General features: G+C 39.4%; 2 long non-coding RNA genes across 2 annotated transcripts; one reads left to right on the forward strand and one right to left on the reverse strand.

Moving 5' to 3' along the window:
- Positions 1-8061: 8061 nt before the first annotated feature.
- Positions 8062-8712, forward strand: LOC135758537 (uncharacterized). The gene is made up of 3 exons (XR_010536495.2): positions 8062-8150; positions 8223-8269; positions 8418-8712. It is a non-coding gene; the product is annotated as an uncharacterized lncRNA (long non-coding RNA).
- Positions 8713-9399: 687 nt separating this feature from the next.
- LOC135758557 (uncharacterized) lies at positions 9400-12811 on the reverse strand. The gene is made up of 4 exons (XR_010536523.2): positions 12487-12811; positions 11518-11595; positions 10586-10663; positions 9400-10151 (listed from the first exon to the last, which is right to left on the reverse strand). It is a non-coding gene; the product is annotated as an uncharacterized lncRNA (long non-coding RNA).
- Positions 12812-21540: the final 8729 nt, after the last annotated feature.

Here is a 21540-nt window from a genome sequence, read left to right on the forward strand (position 1 = left end):
TTTCAGTAAATTGCTGTCCTTGAACAGCGCTGGCCCTTCAGTATTTTCTACTCTACATGCAGCGCAACGCAGACTGGTCGGCGGAAGGTGCCGCGAGAGGACCGCTCTCGGGTTGTTCTCGCAGTGATCTGACGTCATACGCCGGTCCATCTGCACCTGCTGTTTGTAATAACCTGATTCTGATTGGCCGGTGCGACATGTACACGTCATGCGATCAAAACGCTTGTTTACCCGTCAGTCTGGCAGCTTGCTTTAACTTCTTTTGTCCGGTCGGAGACGAAGGTATGACCTTTGACTGCTGCAACAATATAATTACATTAAACAACTTTTAACATTCCCATCGGCCCACGGCGGACCGATGGCCAGTACATGCCTAGGCTCAGCTCACGTGCATTCTTTAAAGCGCTTCAGTTCGCGGCGGCATTCACTCGCGGCCGTACTACGGTCGGCACCCCTGATAGCGTCTTCTCTCGAAGCTAAGCAGGCTCGAGCCTGGTTAATCCCTGGATGAGAGACCGCCTCCGGTGGCGGGACTAGAGTGGAATATTTTTAACCGGGCGGCCAAGTCTGCTTTAGGCGGTACAATGTCCATGAAAGAACACTACGTGTATCCATGTTTTAAAAAAGGATGAATGAAGCTTATGAACCCAATAGACACATATCCCTAACTGCACGCATTACTAGATGTAAAAGTAATGTCAGTGTGAATTTAACACCTCTTTTACATCTGATTTACTGTCTGTTAATGAAGCAAAATATCCAATGCAGTAACTTTCTTAAAAGTCGATCGGAAAATATAAATTCCATGATAAAACTTACACTTACTTCAAATAGCAGAGCTCAGCGCAATGGATTTAAAAAAGAAAAGAAATGACGGATTTATCTTACTTTGCAAAGTTACTCAGTCGGGAGCAGTGAATGATTTTCTCTTCTTCTTATTTTTATAACTTTAATGACAGAAGCGTCGGCGGTTTAGGCTCATCATTAGAACGAATGCATTAAAATGTTTAGTCGTTTAAGACATGCAGTGACGAATTGTTTGCTAAAAAGCTATTTTGACATTTGAGCATTTTCAGTTCATGCCAAAAAGACGCGAACATGAACTCGTTTAAGCTCTAGTTCTGCAGGCGGGCAATCGGTGGGTACGATGCCCCCGTCCAGGTGTCAGGTTCAAGGCGGCGGTCCAGTCCAGCTGGTAATCATAGCTTATAAAGATCACTTCGCCAATGAAAACTCGGCGTTGGGTTTCGTTGTAAATAAAATAAACAAAAAAACAGTGCAAATAAGGAAAAGACAAGCCAATATTAGACTGTTTTCAGTCCCCAGATAGACAATTTCTGTACACTCTTCCAGCTTACGCTGAAATCATGTCGTATTGGCAATGTACGTTAATATTCTTTTAATTTTAGTTTTTAACAAAGTGAAAATAACAGTAAAGAACTTCATGTGAGTAAATATTTAATAAAATCAGTCTCAATTGTAATAATAGCAAATGATTTATTCGTTCATTTCTGTGAATCCTTTATTTAAATAAATGTAGTTAAATCCGCTGGCTAGTAGTCGTATTGGTCTATTACCACAGACGTATAGCTAATAAACGAGCGAGATTTATTAGGGTCTTATAAAGCGAATTGGGCTTAGTCATGTCCACCGAATATTTTTTGCTTTGTATGAAACATGAAACGTCAACACGCCAGGTGAATAAAAGCAGCACATTTTATTTGGATTATAAGGGCTTTAGCACACGCTAGCTTCTTTAAACTAGTCTCAGCGGGCCAGGAAAAAGTGATCTTGGTTTTCAAACATTTGGAGTATTTTGCCACGAGTGCTTGGCTTTTATTTTTCTCAATTTCTCCGTTATTACGTTTCGAGACTTTGTGAGATTTTGTCAGTAGGTTTCAGTAAATTGCTGTCCTTGAACAGCGCTGGCCCTTCAGTATTTTCTACTCTACATGCAGCGCAACGCAGACTGGTCGGCGGAAGGTGCCGCGAGAGGACCGCTCTCGGGTTGTTCTCGCAGTGATCTGACGTCATACGCCGGTCCATCTGCACCTGCTGTTTGTAATAACCTGATTCTGATTGGCCGGTGCGACATGTACACGTCATGCGATCAAAACGCTTGTTTACCCGTCAGTCTGGCAGCTTGCTTTAACTTCTTTTGTCCGGTCGGAGACGAAGGTATGACCTTTGACTGCTGCAACAATATAATTACATTAAACAACTTTTAACATTCCCATCGGCCCACGGCGGACCGATGGCCAGTACATGCCTAGGCTCAGCTCACGTGCATTCTTTAAAGCGCTTCAGTTCGCGGCGGCATTCACTCGCGGCCGTACTACGGTCGGCACCCCTGATAGCGTCTTCTCTCGAAGCTAAGCAGGCTCGAGCCTGGTTAATCCCTGGATGAGAGACCGCCTCCGGTGGCGGGACTAGAGTGGAATATTTTTAACCGGGCGGCCAAGTCTGCTTTAGGCGGTACAATGTCCATGAAAGAAAACTACGTGTATTCATGTTTTAAAAAAAGGATGAATGAACCTTATGAACCTAATAGACACATATCCCCAGAGCCGATCGGCCCTATAAGCTTACTACGCAGGGTGCGTAGGGCCCCGCAAATTACGTAAGGCCCCGCCTCCCCCTGCCTCATTTTACAGCGCGTGGTACTGTTTACACTGGATGACAATATCCATCTGGAGCTATCCATCTGGCCACGAAAAAAGAAAAAGGAAACAAAATAAGAGTGAAAAGTGAGAACAGGTAAACTTGTGCTCTATTTAAGTTTGATGTCAAGTTAAGTTGGTGTGATTCTGTCTCTCTCTATCTGACTTGCTAGCTGTGTAGTGTTGCCAGTGCATCTCTTAGCCTGTCTGTCACACAACAATTTATTGCGTGAATATTCGCATGAATAAACGCCCAAGGGCAACAATGTTTATAAACGGCAGCTCGATAACTGCGCCGCGCGTGAATATGCGTTCATTTGCGCGTGAAATCGTGCACGAAATGTCACGGCGCGCTTTGCAGCAGCAACATCTGTGTGGGGACCATAACAAAAATAGCGTGCTAACACTACTAATGTCAACGTTAATGCAATATGGAAACCAACGGATTTACATTGGAATGGGTATAATCTCAGATACGTCAAAATAGAATGCACATCCCTCAGTAAATAATAACCATCTGGGATCAAGTATTGCTCTTATGCATACTTTAAACAGTTATACAGTATGGCAAGCCATTTTAGAATTTATACATTCACATGATGTGTATTTTTATATCAATAATTCAGTTTTCACTATTTAAAATATAAATATTAAGAGTGTGATTTATAGTAGTAGCCATATTTTTAATATCAGGAATTACATTTTACACTAGTAAAAGCGTAATTCCTGATATCTGCTATTGCATATTCACTAGTTGATTATTGCAAATGCCAAGTCATATTATAAATAGTATTTTATATTTGAAATTGGATAAAGAGGAATCTGAGGGAGGCAGTTTAAGTGGGGGCTAATGCAGCAAATAAAATTAATAATAGTAATTATCTATAACTTACAGGTGCTATGCTCAAGTTTGTTAGTAGAGGAGATGCTGAATAAACAGCCAGTACAAGCACAGGCTCAGTTCATTCACTTACAGCCTCAGCGAGTACTAGCACAAACCCAGTACAGCCAGCTTCACCAAATACTAGCACAGACTCAATACAGCCATCTTCATGCAGTACTAGGATAGACCCAGTACAGCCAGCTTCACCAAATACTAGCACAGACTCAATACAGCCATCTTCATGCAGTACTAGGATAGACCCAGTACAGCCAGCTTCAACACACATTAACACAGACCCAGGACAGACTTCTTCAGCGAGTACTAACACAGACCCTGGTGAAGTACAGACAGCTTCAGTCAGTACTAGAACAACCAGAGATGTACAGCCAGCATCAGATACAAGCATCTCAGACCCTATTAGAACAGTTCAGGGACGTGCACAGACATTTTGAGGGGCAGGGGCTCAAGTGAAATAAAGGGCACCTTTCAAAAGTATGTATATTTTTTCTTTTTTTTAAACACAGGGTATATATATTAACACAATTCTGACTTCCTTTTTAAAAAAAAATATTAAAAAGTTAATTAATTTTATCTTCCTCAAACTCACGCAATTGTTTCATTTTCAAAAGATGTCTACAAAATAATCAGTTCACACAGACACCATGGTCAACCTTAGTAGTCTAGGTTTATAGAGCAGCAAAGGAAGCCATTACACAATGTGCATGTTTTGAAAACATTAAATTACACATTAATTACAAATTTGTTAAAATGCTAAAAACAAAGTTGTGACTGCTGAGTTAGCGCTACATGCCAATAAATGCTATATCATATGCTAGCGTTTAGCTGATTAGCTGATTAGTTGTTACTCAAAATGTATTTTTGTCTGATAAGGGCTCAAAATATAAGGTCTGTTTACTAATGTGAGCTTCTGGCATGAGCCTCTCAGAGCAGAGCCAATCAGAGCAGAGCTCAACATTATTATTCATGACTCTTTCAAATAGGGCAAAAATAGACCATTTAATTCAAATGTCAAATTCTAGGGTTGTAAATAGACATGTAAAAACGTTTCTGGATAATTTTTGCACTTAATAAAGCCACATACCTTCTATGTAAGTGTCAAAGAACAATTTAACATATTATGAAAACACATCCTATGGCACCTTTAATCTTAGGTTTCATATTTATTAGGGTTACACATGTCAGAAACAACAAATATAGATTAGGCCTATTTTATTTGGATTTTATATTTTACTTTTTTGTGATGTCAGTGAAAATTCAGACTGGGCAAGTAAAATACTAAACCATCAGATTTCTTCCCAATCTACTCCAGCACTCGAGTATAACACATTATACTTATTTAACAGACATTACAAAAAACGCAAACAAAAAAGCTTACTACTGCAGTTAGCAATTATTTTATTGTTTGTGCTTTCTTATTTTATGAGCAGTCTGTTTAAACTACATACACTATACTGTTACAAGTTTGCAACTCTTCAGGTTAATATGGGATTGTCGTGGAAAACAATGTCCCTGAATTGTTATGTGTAACAACGTGTCCCATATTTTGTGCATAAAACTGTTAATATAAGAATGCTTTCTTCCTCACACACTTACCGGTAGCTGCCTGCATAATCAAGCACATGGTCGCGTCTCGTTCAGGCTGAGCTTTGGCGCTTGAAGCGCGAATGATGCAGCACGAGTGTAGACAAGCCAATCATAAAGCAAAGTAAGTTAGAGAGGCGGGACTAAGGAAAGGTAAAGCCAATCATAATAGCGATGTGAATTTTGGAGGCGGGACTCATCTGTTAACCGTTTGTGTGCCACAAATAGCGCTGTTTTTCTTTATATAAGAGTTTAAATCTCATTTAAATGATTTCTGAATAAATTCATGTTAAATTAAATAAGCAACAAGTAAAAAACACAAGAAACAGACAGACATCAGTTGTTATATGAATAAAGAAATTATTATTACATATTATTATTATTTTTTAAAAAGCACCCAAGAAAAAAAGGGCACTTTCTCTCCAGGAATAAAAAGGGCAGGTGCTCAAGCCCCCTTTGATGTCTATGTGTGCACATGCCTGGAACAGTTGCTGCTCCACCAAATGATCCAGCAGATTGGCCCCCAGTCTTAACAGACTTAATGAGGACTGAGTTAGTTCGCAGGTAGTCTCGCGTAGCCAGACCTAGGTCTGGTGTTTTTCGCTGCTTTTTCTGGACAAAGCCCACCCATGAGCTGTTTGATCGACATGTCAAACAACCAATCACAGTTTGTATCGTCTAGCGTCACGTTTCAGACTCCCCACAATAACGAGCCGGCTGGCAACAAGTCCCCAGATAGCAGACGGAGTCGGCCCGAATGTGGCCTCATGATGGCACTGCTGGCGTGCTGCCGGCAACGGCATGCAACATGTCAGCCAAGTATGGGCCAGGTGTGGCAATGATGGCACTGATCCATGATGGCAGATAACATTTGGGCCAGTTGTGGGTGGGAGGTATGTGGCCCAGATCAGTGTAGTGATTCTGGCCCAGATCAGTCTAGTGATTGTAAGCCACATTTGAAATACTGTGATTAACAATAAATAATTATAAGAATTGAAGGATTTTCAGGCTATCTTATTGTTAATTTAACCTTTATTAAATAAAATGTTAGTTTTGTATTAAAAGAAGTTAATATATTTGGACATGTTTGTCTACATTTTAATCACATAAACATGCCTTCAGATCATGGGTCAAGATTTTGTTCAAATTACCCTGAACTTCCAGAATATTTTTTTCTGAATTAATTTTTTTTGATAACGTTGCTTTGAGAAGCACGCCATGGATCGATTCGATTTAAACTTGCTTTTGCGCGATTTTCATTGTAGCAGGAGTTTATTCCTGCTGAAGATTTCTGACTTCAATGACTGAGTAAAACTATCATTGTGTACAATCAGATGTTAGAAATTGTAAGGTTTTGTTCTGTGTTTGCTTGTATTCTGTGTATTTTTGTTATTTGAACTTGTATTTTGTTACTCTGCTCTGTTCGGACTTTTATTTTGAAATCATCATGCCATGTCACAGTTCATACTTCCTGTTTGTTTTTGTATATAAGTCACTTCCTGTTCACCGCTGATTAATGTTTAGCCTGTTGCAACCTGTTAGCCTGTTTTGTTTATCTGTTATCTGTTATCTGTTATCTGTATCTGTATCTGTATCTGTTCCTGTTTCTGACCTGTGCCTGTTTCTTTGGATTGTGATTGAACTCTGCCTGCCCCTGACATTGTGCCTGTTTTGGATTACGTTTTTGGATCTCCCTTATTGGATATGTTTGCTGGCCCTTTTTGGGATTTTTCAAATAAACACCTTTTGCAAATGGATTCACTTACTTCTCCGCTTTCATTAAAGCACCAACCGTTACAGAAATACACGATATGTTTCACTGTGCTTTTGCCTGCCGAAGTGTTAAAAAATATCAAATCATTGTGCCAGTTAACCTTCGCGTTACGTTAAGGATGCGCAGTTTATTTATGCAGTGCAACAAGAACCTACACGTGGATGACATCAAAGTACTGCGAGAGCGTCATCCGTTTGTCAGTTCCTCCAACGCAGCATTACGTCGAACACCTTGTCAAAAATGATTGAGATGGCCAATCAAATCAAAAAAGGCGAGTGCCACTGGCCAATCACATAACAGAAGACGAGCTTTCCTGTTAACGCAAGCCGAGCGGCGCCCAATCAAATTAACCAATAGGCGGGTTTACCGCCAGGAGAAGCAGTTACGCTGCGTCAATCAATCATAACGGACACGGATTTCAAAGGCAGCAGGATGAAAGATAACCAGTAAGTAACTTAAATATTTAAACTTTTACAATCATAAAAATGTTTTTGTTTAAATGTCTAACAAACGTATAAAGGGATGCAAACGTTTACGTGATTCATGTGTAATGTAATGCGTTATATTGTCTGTGTGACATAAATTGATATTAAATTAGCTGTTTTCTATAAGGTTAAAGTCGCAATGAAAAGTAAAATAAAAAACAGTAATTTGTTTTGGAATATTGTGGTATTTTTTACAAATGATTTATCTGTGAGCTTCATTAATTTTTAAAAATTCTTGTGCCCTCATAATCTTTAATCAAAAATGCAAATCTCCTCCCCTCCTAAAAACGATCTCTCTTTACTTCCGGTCAAAATGTATGGCAGGTGGGTGGGGTCAGGGAGAATATCGCTGCGATTAGCAATTAGCAACACGACCCAACTTCAAATGATCCAATCAGATCTCGATGGACAAATTCAAATCCAGCTCTGCCTTATGTCATTTCAGCGGCCGGTTTTACTTGGATACACGTCACCACGGGGAAAATTATGCAATTGATACTTCCGTTTCATGGCGACTTTAAGAATTACTGTGATCATATTATAATGAAGTAATCGAGCTTGGTTATCTGGTCTTCCTGATGTTAGAAGAACATTTATTTAAAAAATATATATTTAAAATGTATTTCTGTAATGTTTAATTTAATTTTTTTGTAAAAGTGTATCAGGTCTGTGTTCATCAAGACATGAAGACTCTGGAGTGGGACAAGAGAAGGATGGTGGGGTAATATTCCAATAGACACATTAAGGTAAATTAAATATTTTTGGCCCATGTTTGCATCTTTGTGTTTATATATCAAAAGATTGCTCTGTGATTTCAGTGAAAGCTGATAAATACAGAGGGCTGGACAGTGGTTTCATTGATTAGGTGCGTAAGAACTGACCATAGCCTAACATTACTTTAGTTACCCGAATTGCATTGTTGAATACAAAGGAAAATGGTAAAAATACAAATATTTTGAATATGGAATACTGTGAAATTATTTTTTGTTAATCATCTGCTGTGTTTGCTTCAGGTAAAGAGGTGGGACAATGATGCTGACAGGACAGGAGGAGGTGACATTCAGGTTAGTGACAGTACATCAGGGCCACCATTTAATTTAATGTTAATTTGTTTGCTTCCAAAATCAATACTTGACAAATCTTTACAAGTATATTTGCAAAGCTGAATTTCTCATAGGTGGATAAAGTATGACAGCAATTGTGAAGACCTTAGACGTCGTGCAGTATATGGTTCTTCTCATAAATTGATGTTTACTCACTCCTCTTTCATTTATATTGATTTGACTTAATTTTCTTGGTAACTAATAATGGGGATATTCCTAATATAATATATTTTAAGTACATGCTTAGAACATATCTCATTTGCTCATTTGCTTTGTATCTAAATGAAAAGTATGTCTTTAAGGTCTAAACTATGTTTCATTTTATTTAGACATTCAGCGCAGACACTTTCATCCAAAGCACCTTGAGGAAGAAAACAAGAAGCAGTTCAACCTAAAAGGTTCATCTTCTAATTCTCTATCTAAATGTTTGTTTTAAAGTATATCATTATGCTTTTAATTACTTTATTATATGGCTTTTGCTGCATAACATTTATTGATTTGCATCTGTTTTCTTTTATATAACAGTGGGCTGTTGTACACACTAAAAACTCCTGGGTCAAAAACAACCCATAATGGGTTATTTTTGACCCAACTCCTGGGTTAAAAAGGGACCAACTAATTTCTGGGTTATTTCAACCCAGAAAAATGGGTTATTCTTTTTGACCCAACTTCTGGGTTAAATACCTGACCCAACTTCTGGGTTAAAATAACCCAAATTGTAGTTAATATAACCCAACTTCTGGGTCAAAAGAACAACCCCAATATCTGGGTGGAAAAACCCAGAAATTAGTAGATCCCTTTTAACCAAAGGTCAAAGATAACCTAAATTGTGTAACTATGGCACTATGCCTTATTTCAGAAAAGAAAAATTCAGACACTTACACACTTCAAGCAGTTTTAAATTTTTATTGGATTCAATTAAATTCTATATAAAAATGCACACTTGGACCTATTTATTTTAGGTCACACTGTAATAACATTAGAAAGGAAAAATAGAATAATAAACAACTCTCAAACATTCTCTCTCAAACATTTGACAACATTCAATAATTGGATTGAACTTGAGGCTTTAAGTCTTCAAACATTGGTTGTGTGCAGCTTGAGATCTCCCAGAGGGGAACGGCTTCGATTGCTGAAGGTATTCCACCAGTGGCGGCCGGTGACTTCTTTATTCGAGGATGCTCGATGCAAAGTTCGTCACAACATGTATGTAGCTTGTCATGTGTGTGGTTTGTAATTTTAAAATATGTGTTCTGCCCATTGAGAGATCCTGTGTGCATCACGTGTCATGTCAAAATATGTTCCTGCTGCAGACGCGTTTAAAGGGTTTATGATAAAACAGATGCTCGCGTTTGCCAGATACTCGCATAATCTCATGCATAATAGGAGTTTACTGTTAAGGAAGTGTCTGGCGTGTATTTTAGAAACATGAGCGTCTCTTTTATCATAAACGGTTTTGACGCGTGTGCAGCAGGCACTTATTTTGACAAAACACGTGATGCACACAGGATCTCTCGACACGCAGGACACATATTTTGGAAAAGGGAACCACACACGTGACAATCTGAACACTTATTTTGAATTAGCGCATCTTTGGATGAGCAGTTACGAGCCGCCACTGTATTCCACCATATTTGTTCCAACCTAAAACAGACAGAGACAGAAAGATATAAAGTGAATATTGTGTAGAACGTAAATTGTAAGCAAGATAATAGACTACCAGTTTGTGTTATAATGCTGATACTAACTGTACAAGGAAGCCAAATGAGCTGTGGTTCTTAATTGGTGTCTTCATTTTGAGTGGGTACAAGAAAATGTGGGTTGAGAACCACTGAGTAATAAAACTTAACATCTTTAACTTAACTTTTTAGTCAGATTGCTACCTTAGATGGCATCGCCCAAAACTGAAATACAACTGCGAGGAACCTTGAAGTTGTTTTTTTAAACCAGGATTCACCCTTTAGCTTCCACATGAAACATGTCCCTTGTATAGCCTTCTTTCACATGAACAGTATAGTTATAGAATTAAGAATATTCTCTCTCAGAGTGGTGCTGAGAAACTGGTCCATTGTACTTACAGACATTTGGTGTATGAACGCTGTCAGGGACTCTTCAGTGGAATGCCGGATAGTCTTCTTCTCAACCCTGTAGATGGCCTGTAAATGATGACAGAATTTTCATTTTTGGGTGAACTATCCCTTTAAGCCCTATTAAAGAAAAAGTATTTCAATATTTTACTATGTTCTTACCTTAACTTAGACAAAATAATACATCCTTTTTTCTATGCATGCAGTTCATCTTTGTACAGCGCGTTATTAATGCATTTAGTCTAGCCCCATTCATTCCTTAGGATCCAAACAGGGGTGAATTTAGAAGCCACCAAGCACTTCCATGTGTTCCCTATTTAAAGACTGTTACATGAGTAGTTACACCAGTAAATATAGTGGCACTAAATATTTTTTTAAGCTGATAAAAATGAGAACTATATTGTATGGCGGAAGATCACTTAGTTTGCAGCACTTTGACCTCTGGTGCAGTAACATCATCACTCATCACACTGATTTTGAAAAAGATGAGAGAGTTCACAGGAGTGATGTTACTGCACCAGAGGTCAAAGTGCTGCAAACTAAGTGCTCTTCCGCCATACAATATAGTTCTCATTTTTTAATCCGCTTAAAATATCGTCACCTCTTATTTTGTGCCACCATACTTACTCGTGTAAATACTCATGTAACAGTCTTTAAATAGGGAAAACATGGAAGTGTTTTGTTGCTTCTAAATTCATCCCTGTTTGGATCCTAAGGAATGAATGGGGCTAGACTAAATGCTAACACATTCACGACATGCTGTACACGATGTACTGCACGCATTAAAAAGACAGGGATGTATTATTTTGTCTAAGTTGATGTAAAAACATAGTAAAATATTGAAAAACGGTGTAGTTTTCCTTTAAAGAAAAATGTTTCGGTATAGAGAGATGATATGAGGGCAATAAGAGTAAAAAGCTCACCTTAAAAATGTCTCTGTCAGCTCAAACAGCCGCCACTCAGTTAACTTATCAGTGACAAAGCTGTCCATTTAAAAAGACCTGGAGAAAACATATAGAGGTTAGCAACAATTTGAAGACTTGACCTGCTTCTTTAAATCTCACTACTTCAGCCAGTAGAGCACTGTATAATATTATAAGCATGGTGCAGCTGGTAAACATAACTCAAAGCAACGCAACGGTTTGTTTTGCCGGTTGTTGATGAGTAACAGCTGTGAGTGATCACAACACGCTTAAGCAGCCACATCACAGGATAATAAGTGAACAGTGTCCCAATGTCAAGTGAGCTAAATTCCTTACCAGTGCCCGAACCTGTGTACATGATAAACTGATTCACGACCTCGGGAGCTAGGGAACGAAGAGACACAGGGTACAGTATGCGTGTGTACCGGCGGCGCCATTTTGCGTCTGTCTGCGGCGCCGAGCGCCATGTACATAGTTTTAAATTTACACTTATTTGTCTCAAATTCGTCGTTAATGTATATACGGACTTCACCATGTGCTGTAATGTACATTAAATTTTACATTCATTTACAGAAATGAGCTACTTTCATTAAAATTGGTTGATATTGGATTTTCAGGTGATATCCTAAATTCATTCAGTTTACGGACGCTCTGAGGTAAAGTGTTCAGACTGCAGACTCAGCAACGATTGTATCATAACATAGTACTGATATATCTTAATTCCATAATGTCCTTAAACATAACAATATTGCTGGCCATAATCTGAGAAAGTGCGGGATACCTCGAGTGGTCTTATATACGGCGCGGCGCTTCTCGTCCGGTGTTCCCCCTTAACCCCCTTAACGTTGCACGAAGTCATAGCTGCCCTGTACTTATCGTATTTTTACCGGTATTATAACAATGAGATAAGCAACGGGGACATGGACACAGAAAGTTTACGTTACATTGACACTTAAAATACTTGCTTACCTTGAATACACAACGAAGAAGCCCAGGCCAAAACGGATCGATCGCGCCGCGAACTCCGGTGACAGTTATTTCAATCGACTGTTGTGAGAAAATTCCAGAACAGCGGGGGGCGGGGCGTTAACCCAGAACATGGGTTAACCTTTGAAAAATAACCCAGAAACCCAAACAACCCAGGAATTGGGTCAAAATATTAGCCCTATAACCCAAAAAATGGTTACTCTCTGAAAAAATAACCCATAATTTTAACCCAACACAAATAACCCAGAATATGGGTTGAAGAAATAACCCAGGAGTTTTTAGAGTGTAATGTTTACATCTATGGAAAGAGGAGCTGAGAAGAAAAGAGAGGCTGGAAAGCAGTACTTCTTGTTGAGGACAATCCTGAATAGGAACACTTTCTCATATACACATAGATTATTATAAGTGTTTGATATTTTTTTCATTTTTATTAATTGTATTGTTTTAATTTTTCGTTTTATTTGAAATTACCTAAGTTAGATTCATGCTAATACTTTAACTGGAACTTGTATCTTTGCGTGAAGCTGGATGTAGAGTTGGTTTCACTTTCACATACACATGAAGTTTCTAAATAACTTAACTAACTTCTTAGTTCAGTTTGGTTTAAACTTGTATTTACCCATGGTTATTCATTTAAATTTCAATTCATGCTAATATATTAATTTCAATGAAAACTTCTGTATTTGTGTATAGCTGGTTATTTGGGAAAAATACATTTCACACACCAATGTAACGGTCACAAAGTTTTTTTTTATTATCAGTTTGTTCTAAACTTTTGTTTGTTTACTAGGGATGAAATTGCTTTGTAATTTAAGTTGTTGGTGTTAGATTCATGCCAATAATGTATTTGAACAAACTAGTATTTTTGTTTATTGCTGGCAGTTTATACTAGAAGAGTTTTAACACGTACAATGTTGTAGTGTTATTGACTTGTGTGTTATTGATCAATAAAAGTCAAACAATTTGAAAGTAATTTTTCGTGTGATTTATCTATTAATATAATTTGGGCAAGATTAGGCTGAGTTATGGCTCAGTTTTGGAAGTTCTGGTTAAATGCTGGTTTTAATATGGTTGACCTATGGCTGAGAACTGGTACCGATGTTAGGACCTGTTCTGGCCCAGTTTATGGGCTATTATCTGGCAGAGACATGGGCCAGTTATGGCCCATGTGTGGCCCTTGTCTGTAAGTCAGAACTGGGCCACTGTAGGGCCGTCATTTTTCGTTGTATGTGGGCCGAGGAAAAACTGGTTGTGTGGGCCAGAGCTGGGCCGGAACAAAATTGCTATCTGGGTCAGTTATTGAAATAACCAGCCGCAACCAATTAGCATCTAAAAAACAACATTACTCACCATAGAACAACGTTGTGCACTTCATCAACAGCCACACCAATGAGACGCTCCCGTTAAACATCTGTTTGAAGCATATCTCTCTACTTTTGAACACATACAAGCAATTCAGGAGAACCAAACTTTTTGACTCCACTAACTGCCTCAAGCAAAACTCTTGGATGTCTTTTAGAGAGTCTATGCTGCGAACTTTGCATATGTTTGAGAATCCCATGTTTAGCTGATCATAATAACTGGTCATTATTATCCATGTGAACACGACTGATTCTCTTCTTCAATGGAACATCAGAGCTTTGTTTTCCAGGGACTGAAACTAATCGCGACACTCGCGTCTCCTGGAAATCCGGTTTATTTCAACCAATCAAAGACGACTGTGACATTCTCACAGGGTTTCCAGAAAAGGGTACAAAAAACATCAGACATTCAGCAAACAGTCTGTGGGCGTGACGTCTGAGGCTGAGACTAGTGTGCAGGAATCCATTCAAACCAGGAATGGATTTTTCTTACCCTAAAGACAAATCTAGAAGAGGGTTCAATTTAGGCTTATTACAGAGACATCTGTCAAACGGGGAAAAGATTCCCAGGAGCTGGCTTTCATATTCTATCAAAAACAATGCTGTGTATTGTTTTTGCTGTAAGCTCTTTTCTACAAAAGAATACAAAATAATAAAGGAAGGTGTAAATGACTGGTCAAACATCAATGCCATTCTGAAACATCATGAGGGTAGTTCTGAACACACAAACAACATGATTAAGTGGAGAGAACTTGATCTGTACAAATGACAAATTTCGAAGCAGAAAGAAAAAGATGGTGGGATGTTGTTACACGTTTAATAAGTATCACATAGTCTCTGGCTGAAAGAAATCTAGCATTCAGGGGTTCATCGGACAAACTCTTCCAATCAGATAATGGAAACTTCTTAAAAGAGGTTGAATTACTGGCAAAATTTGACCCTGTTATGGAAAATCATCTCAGCAGAATTAAAGATGGAGGGACACATGCTCATTACATTGGACAGCACACACAGAATGAGCTCAAACAGATTATAAGTTCCAAGATTCTGGAAGAAATAGTTACTCAAATAAAAGACTCAAAGTACTTCTCCATTATCTTGGAATGTACACCTGACATTAGTCACCAGGAGCAAATGTCCATTATTCTAAGAAGTGTGGCTTTAAAGGGAAAGCCAGAGATCAAAGTGTGAATGTTTTGTGAATGTTGAGGTTACAACAGGCTTGAATCTGTCCACTGTCATTTTAGATAACCTGAATGAGCTAAAGATTCCATTTGATGATTGCAGAGGGCAATCTTTCGATAATGGGGCCAACATGAAGGGCAAGCACCAAAGAGTACAAGCCAGACTGCTTAAAAAAAATCCCAGAGCCGTGTTCATCCCATGTGGAGCACATACCCTTAACCTTGTCATTGCAGATGCTGCCAAATCTTCAAAAGATGCAGTTGGGTTTTTTGGGAATGTGCAAAAGCTTTTCACATTCTTTTCAGCTGGCACACGAAGATGGAATGTTTTAAAGAATCATGTAAACATAACCGTGAAGTCATGGAGTGACACTAGATGGGAAAGTAGGCTCCAAAGTGTTCATGCTATCAGATACCAGGCTTCTGAGGTTTGGGAGACATTACTAGAAGTAAGACAGACAATCAATGATCCTGTGGCCAAAGTGGAAGCACAAGCACTTGCAGAGGAAGTTGGGTCTTACCGCTTCTTGATTTGCTGTGTTGTATGGTGTGAGATATTGACAATTACAAACAAGATTAACAAGCTTCTCCAATCTGCCTCAATGCAGCTAGATATTGCAGTGAATTTAATCTCAAATGCAAAGGCCTCCCTCACTACATACCGGGAAACTGGATTCTCTGAGGCCCAGACCAAAGCCAAAAGCATTTGTGAAGAAATGAATGTTGAGGCTGTTTTTGTTACAGTGTTAAACTGTGTTCTGTGTTTATCATGGTGTATTAGTGTTGTTCCCCGAGTAGCCACCAGATGTCTCTTGTCCTCACTGTCACATGTGCCATGAACTGCATCTCCCATAATCCCTTCTGTTATTATTGATCATTGTACTCAGCTGTTCCCACTCACCTTGTTAGTGTTTGTGTATTTAAGCTCTGTCTGTTCAGTCTATTTTGTGGATTCCTTGTTGTATGTCACATCGCCTTCTGTGCCTGTGGTTATTTGTATTTATGTTCTGGATGGTGTTTATGGATATTGACCTTTGCTAGGATGGATTATGATTTTGGATCACCCTTATTAAACTACTTTTGGATCTAACTTTTCGTGTGTGCGATAGTGATGGGAGAAACGAAGCTTTTCGAAGCTTCAAATCAATTGAACCAATTGCTTCGCAAATTGATTCAGTTTTTCGAAGCGTTTGAAACACCGCACACGCTGGCGCCACCTGCTGGTCAAATTAGTGTAAACACTAAAATCTAAGCCCAAACATAATGACACATTTGACAAACTATTGTAAATATGTTCACAACAGTGTAGTATTGTCAAAATATTTTTCTAGTCATTAAATACCATTAAAAATTAGTGTTTGGATTATGTGTTTCAGTTAGGGTATTTTGTTAATTAGACAATTTACATGCAGTTAGTTTTACTTTTTAATTATACTTGCATGTGTTTGTCATCAAAGCTGCCTATAAAACACATGCAAAGTCGAAGTGAACTGAATGGAGATGAACACTATGGGGACTCTTGGATAGTAAGATAAACATGCACTTGTGTGTGAAATTGAAGTTGTGTTTTAAAAAATGGAAGTGTGACAAAATAAACACAAGACCAATGCAAAAATTACATTATGAATTTTTATTTTAGAACAGAAGTTGTTGTAGTGTTTTAGCACTTAACCGGTTTCTTTTTTTGCACAGAACTTCTCCAGCTTTGGAAAAAACTCTTTCACATGGCACAGATGTAGCTGGTATTGAGAGGTATTTTTTGGCAAGCTGAAAGAGATGAGGGAAGAAAGTTTGATGTTTTGACCAAAACACCAGTGGATCACTTGTTCTGTTCATGTATGGTGTATTTAAATATCGCTGTACTTCAACTGTTGCATCAGCAGTGACACTATGGACCTTTGTGTTTCCTGTATTTTATTGTCCAAGAGTTCCCATAGGTTCTCTCTGTCTTCCTGTCCTTCTGCTGAAGTGGCTGCAGCTGAAGTTGATGGCTGAGGTGACCCAGGTGGTGGAGCCGATGATGTTTCGCGCATCACTGCACTGCATTCCTTGACTGCAGCGTCAGCATTGGCTGCACAGCCAAACACAACAGTCTTGAATCTGAGATCCAAAAGTGTAGCCTTAGCCAAGGTCCTCAAGGATTCCACTGTTCCAAAACGTTTCTTAAGGTTTTTTATCAAGTTGTTTGTGAGCTCTATTGCTGTTGTTGATGAAAGTTTCTGTGCCTTCTCGGTTATTTTATAAAACAGCATTCTGACAATTGGTATAATTTTTGAAGCTGTGACCACTTTCTCTGCAGAGAGCTCAACTGTGGCATGGTTAAAGGCTGAAAGGGCTTGAAGACACTGTGCGATTGCTTCAAACTGTCCACTGTTCAAGGGTGTCACATTGGTGTTTAATGATGTTAGAGCAGCACCAACTGCTTCACGTTCTTCATATATTCTTTGGAGCATGAAAAATGTGCTGTTCCACCTTGTTTCCAGCTCTTGAATCAGTTTCTTCTTCGGTCTGCCAATCTGCTGCTGAATTGCTGACAGTTTCTCAGTGGCATTTGTGCTGCATCTAAAGAAGGTAACAACTCTTCTGCAGTGATCTCGAATGGCACTAAGATCTGCTGTTTGAGAGAGGGCATTTTTTACAACCAGATTTAAGGTGTGTGCAAAGCAAGGAATATGTCTAATCTGAAGCAGATTAGCACACAGTGTCATGTTCGAGGCATGGTCTGTGATGAGACATGTCACTTTGTCTCTTATTCCCCAGGACTCCAGCAAAATGGACTTTGCTTCTTTGATGTGCTCTGCTGTGTGGGTTTCAGGAAACTTCAAAACTCCCAGCACAACACTACACAACTTCTCTTCATTGATATAATGGCATGTTACTGCAAGGTATGCCTCCGTATTTATTGATGTCCACATGTCAGATGTAAGATTCACAGTGTTTGCGCTTTTGACTTCCTCCACCACCTTCTCTTTTGTCACTTTATACCTTGCAGCAACCATGTTCTTCAGCCCATGCCTTGATGGAAGCACATATGTTGGATCCAGTTTCTGCACAAAAGCCCTGAAGCCCTCGTCCTCCACAATGGAAAATGGCTGGGAATCCTTCACTACCATGTCCACCAGAGCCTCATCAATGTCCCTTTGCCTTGCTGGAAAATTGAAAAATAAAATTTCATTATTTAAACTTTGTCATTATTTCATATACATGTGCCTGGTTTCAGTCAAGGCTTTGTTGAAGCCTGTTCTAGGCCTTGGTAACATTAAGATGTTTAAGCAAATTCAATAAACATGCCTGTTGCCTGCCTGCCTGCCTGCCTGCCTGCCTGTCTGTATCTGTTAACCTGTATTCTGTTAGTATCTGCTAGTGATGGCCAAATGAAGTGTTTCGAAGCATTATTGCTTTCCGATACAATTGTGCCGAAAATGGTTCATTACTCGAAGCTTCATTCAAACAGAAAATGCACACCACCATCTGCTGGTGAAGTAAATGTAATGCAAGAAAGCTGACAATGCAAGTAGGCTAATGTTACCGCCCCATTTGGGCTGTCAGGGCTTTGACACTGTGTTCATGTCAAACCCTCAATAAAACATTGAGCCTGAGATGTGTTTGTGTGTGAATATTTAGCTGTAGGATACAGCTCTCTACAACTTACTAACTGGACATTTATGTATTTAAAAATGTATTTATAATGTGGCTGAGGGCAACTGGACAGGGCTTGGACAATGTGGAGTTGGGTATTCATTAAATGTTGTGGTTTTTATTCAGAAATATAATTTTATATTAATATAATCAGTGTTGGGAGTAACGCATTAAAAAATATAATATATTACAGTAATATTTGTTTTTGCTGTAACGCAGTAATATAACGCATTACTGATAAAAAAATTGGTAATATTGTAAGGAACTAGAAGGTTTTCTTTGTGTCGGCTGAGAAGTGTGTTGCTGACATTGATCTAGACCTGCGAGCAGGGCCGGTTTTTGCTATGGGCAATGTGGGCGAATGCCCAGGGCGCAATCTCTGTGAGGGCGCACGAGCGCCCTAAAAAAAAAAATTATATCAATTTTTCAATTCAATTCAATTTTATTTATATAGTGCTTTTCACAAAAGTCAATTGTTTCAAAGCAGCTTTACATAAATAGAAGCAGTGAAAAGCACAGAAAAACAACAGATAGCACAACAAAATACATGATAGCATGAGCAGTTAAATTTGCTGCGGCTATGACTCAATATTATAAGTGCACGTATTACTAAAGCAACGTATAGAAGAGGAAGCTAGGTAAAGCCCAAAAAAGGCTGCCTCCCCGGGGTGAAAAACCCCCTAGGAGAAAAAAAACCCCGGGCTTTTATCCGAGGAAAAATAAGTCCTAGGAGGGAAAAACCCTTGGGAGAACGGATAAGGAGATTTAGCGGAGATTAAGCGTTTCTGCCGGTGATCGTTGGTCAGGCATCAGGTGGGCATAACGTTGAAGGACGGCCAGTAGATCAGAGGTGTGCCGACTTTCACATCTACCGGGACTGGGTCTGTTTGTCTCGTTGTCCTCGGGTCGAGGACGAGACAGGGAGAGAAAAACAAAATCGTATTAGCGTAGCAGCCGTTCATATGTATTGAAGTGTCACACAGTGATGTGGTTTAACTCAGCTTAGTTCCAGACAGACTAACTATTGCGGCATAATTATATTATCCACAGTTGAGGATTTAGCAAATTGGGGGCCCAATGCGAGGGTATATATGGTAAATAAGGGTCACCTTCCGATCTTTAAGAGAAAATGAAACCTGACGACCCGTTTGACTAAGGCCTAAATCCCGACTGTCGTCGTTAATGCAGGTTCAGTGGCAAACGGGTCTATATTGTATACCATTTACAGGACCAGGAGAAAACGCCAAAAACATCGCAACCCGACCATACGTGCTAACCCGTTTGACTAAGGCCGGAAGCCCCACTGTCGTCGTTAATGCAGGTTCAGTGGCAAACGGGTCTGTATGGCATACTATTCACAAGACACATGAAAGCGCGAAAAACGCAACCCGACCATACATACCAACCCGTTTGACTAAGGCTGGAGGCCCCACTGTGGTCGTTAATGCAGGTTCAGTGGCAAACTAGTCTGTATGGCATACTATTCATAAGACACACGAAAGCACCAAAATCGCAACCCAACCATACGTGCCAAACCGTTTGACTAAGGCCGGAAGCCCCACTGTCGTCGTTAATGCAGGTTCGTCGTTAATGCAGGTTCAGTGGCAAACGGGTATGTATGGCATACTATTCACAAGACACACGAAAGCGCGAAAAACGCAACCCGACCATACATACCAACCCGTTTGACTAAGGCTGGAGGCCCCACTGTCGTCGTTAATGCAGGTTCAGTGGCAAACGGGTCTGTATGGCATACTATTCACAAGACACACGAAAGCACCAAAATCGCAACCCAACCATACGTGCCAAACCGTTTGACTAAGGCTGGAGGCCCCACTGTCGTCGTTAATGCAGGTTCAGTGGCAAACGGTCGCAAACTATTTAATGCAATTCATTTTAAGTGTTCATGCAGAAAAGGTTTTTATTTATTTATTTGGTTGGTCTGTGTTATGACCGTGAGTGCTTTGTTCCGTGAAAATAACTATTGCGAGTTAAGAACCTTTACTAGACAAATTATGCGAATGCTTTGTTGAAGAGAAAAGTTTTAAGTCTAGATTTAAAATGATCGACTGTGTCTGATTCTCGGACATCGGTTGGTAAATCATTCCAGAGCTTAGGGGCTAAGTAGGAAAAGGATCTTCCACTTTTAGACACTTTTGATAGTCTAGGGATAATCAATAGGCCAGAATTTTGCGACCATAGTGTGCGTGATGGATTGTATTCTGATAGTAATTCTCTAAGATATGAGGGTGCTAAGCCATTTAAAGCTTTGTAGGTGATTAGTGATATTTTAAATTGGATGCGATATTTAACTGGTAGCCAGTGTAAAGATGCCAGAATTGGGCTTATGTGGTCATACTTCTTAGATCGAGTAAGTACCCTTGCAGAAGCGTTTTGAACTAGCTGAAGCTTGTTGACCTGATTTGAATGGCATCCCCTGAGTAGCGAGTTACAATAGTCTATTCTAGAGGTCATAAAAGCATGAATAAGCTTCTCTGGGTCAGATGTAGACAGTATATGGCGTATTTTTGAGATATTTCTAAGATGGAAGAATGCTGTGCGGCAGACGTTGGCGATATGACTATCAAAGGATAAGTTGCTGTCGAACATCACACCTAGGTTCCTAACCGTGGAAGATGGCACCACAGTACAGCCATCTATGTGCAATTTGTAATCTGACATATTATGTTTGTAGCGATTTGGTTCAATAATAAGTACCTCTGTCTTATTGGAGTTGAGCTTAAGAAAGTTATGTGCCATCCAGTCACTAACATCGCAAATGCAGTCTTTTAGCTTAGAAAACGTGTGTGTTTCGCTGGGATGCGAGGAGATGTAAAGCTGGGTATCATCCG

Source organism: Paramisgurnus dabryanus, chromosome 15 (assembly GCF_030506205.2).
Source record: "Paramisgurnus dabryanus chromosome 15, PD_genome_1.1, whole genome shotgun sequence".
NCBI lineage: Eukaryota > Metazoa > Chordata > Actinopteri > Cypriniformes > Cobitidae > Paramisgurnus > Paramisgurnus dabryanus.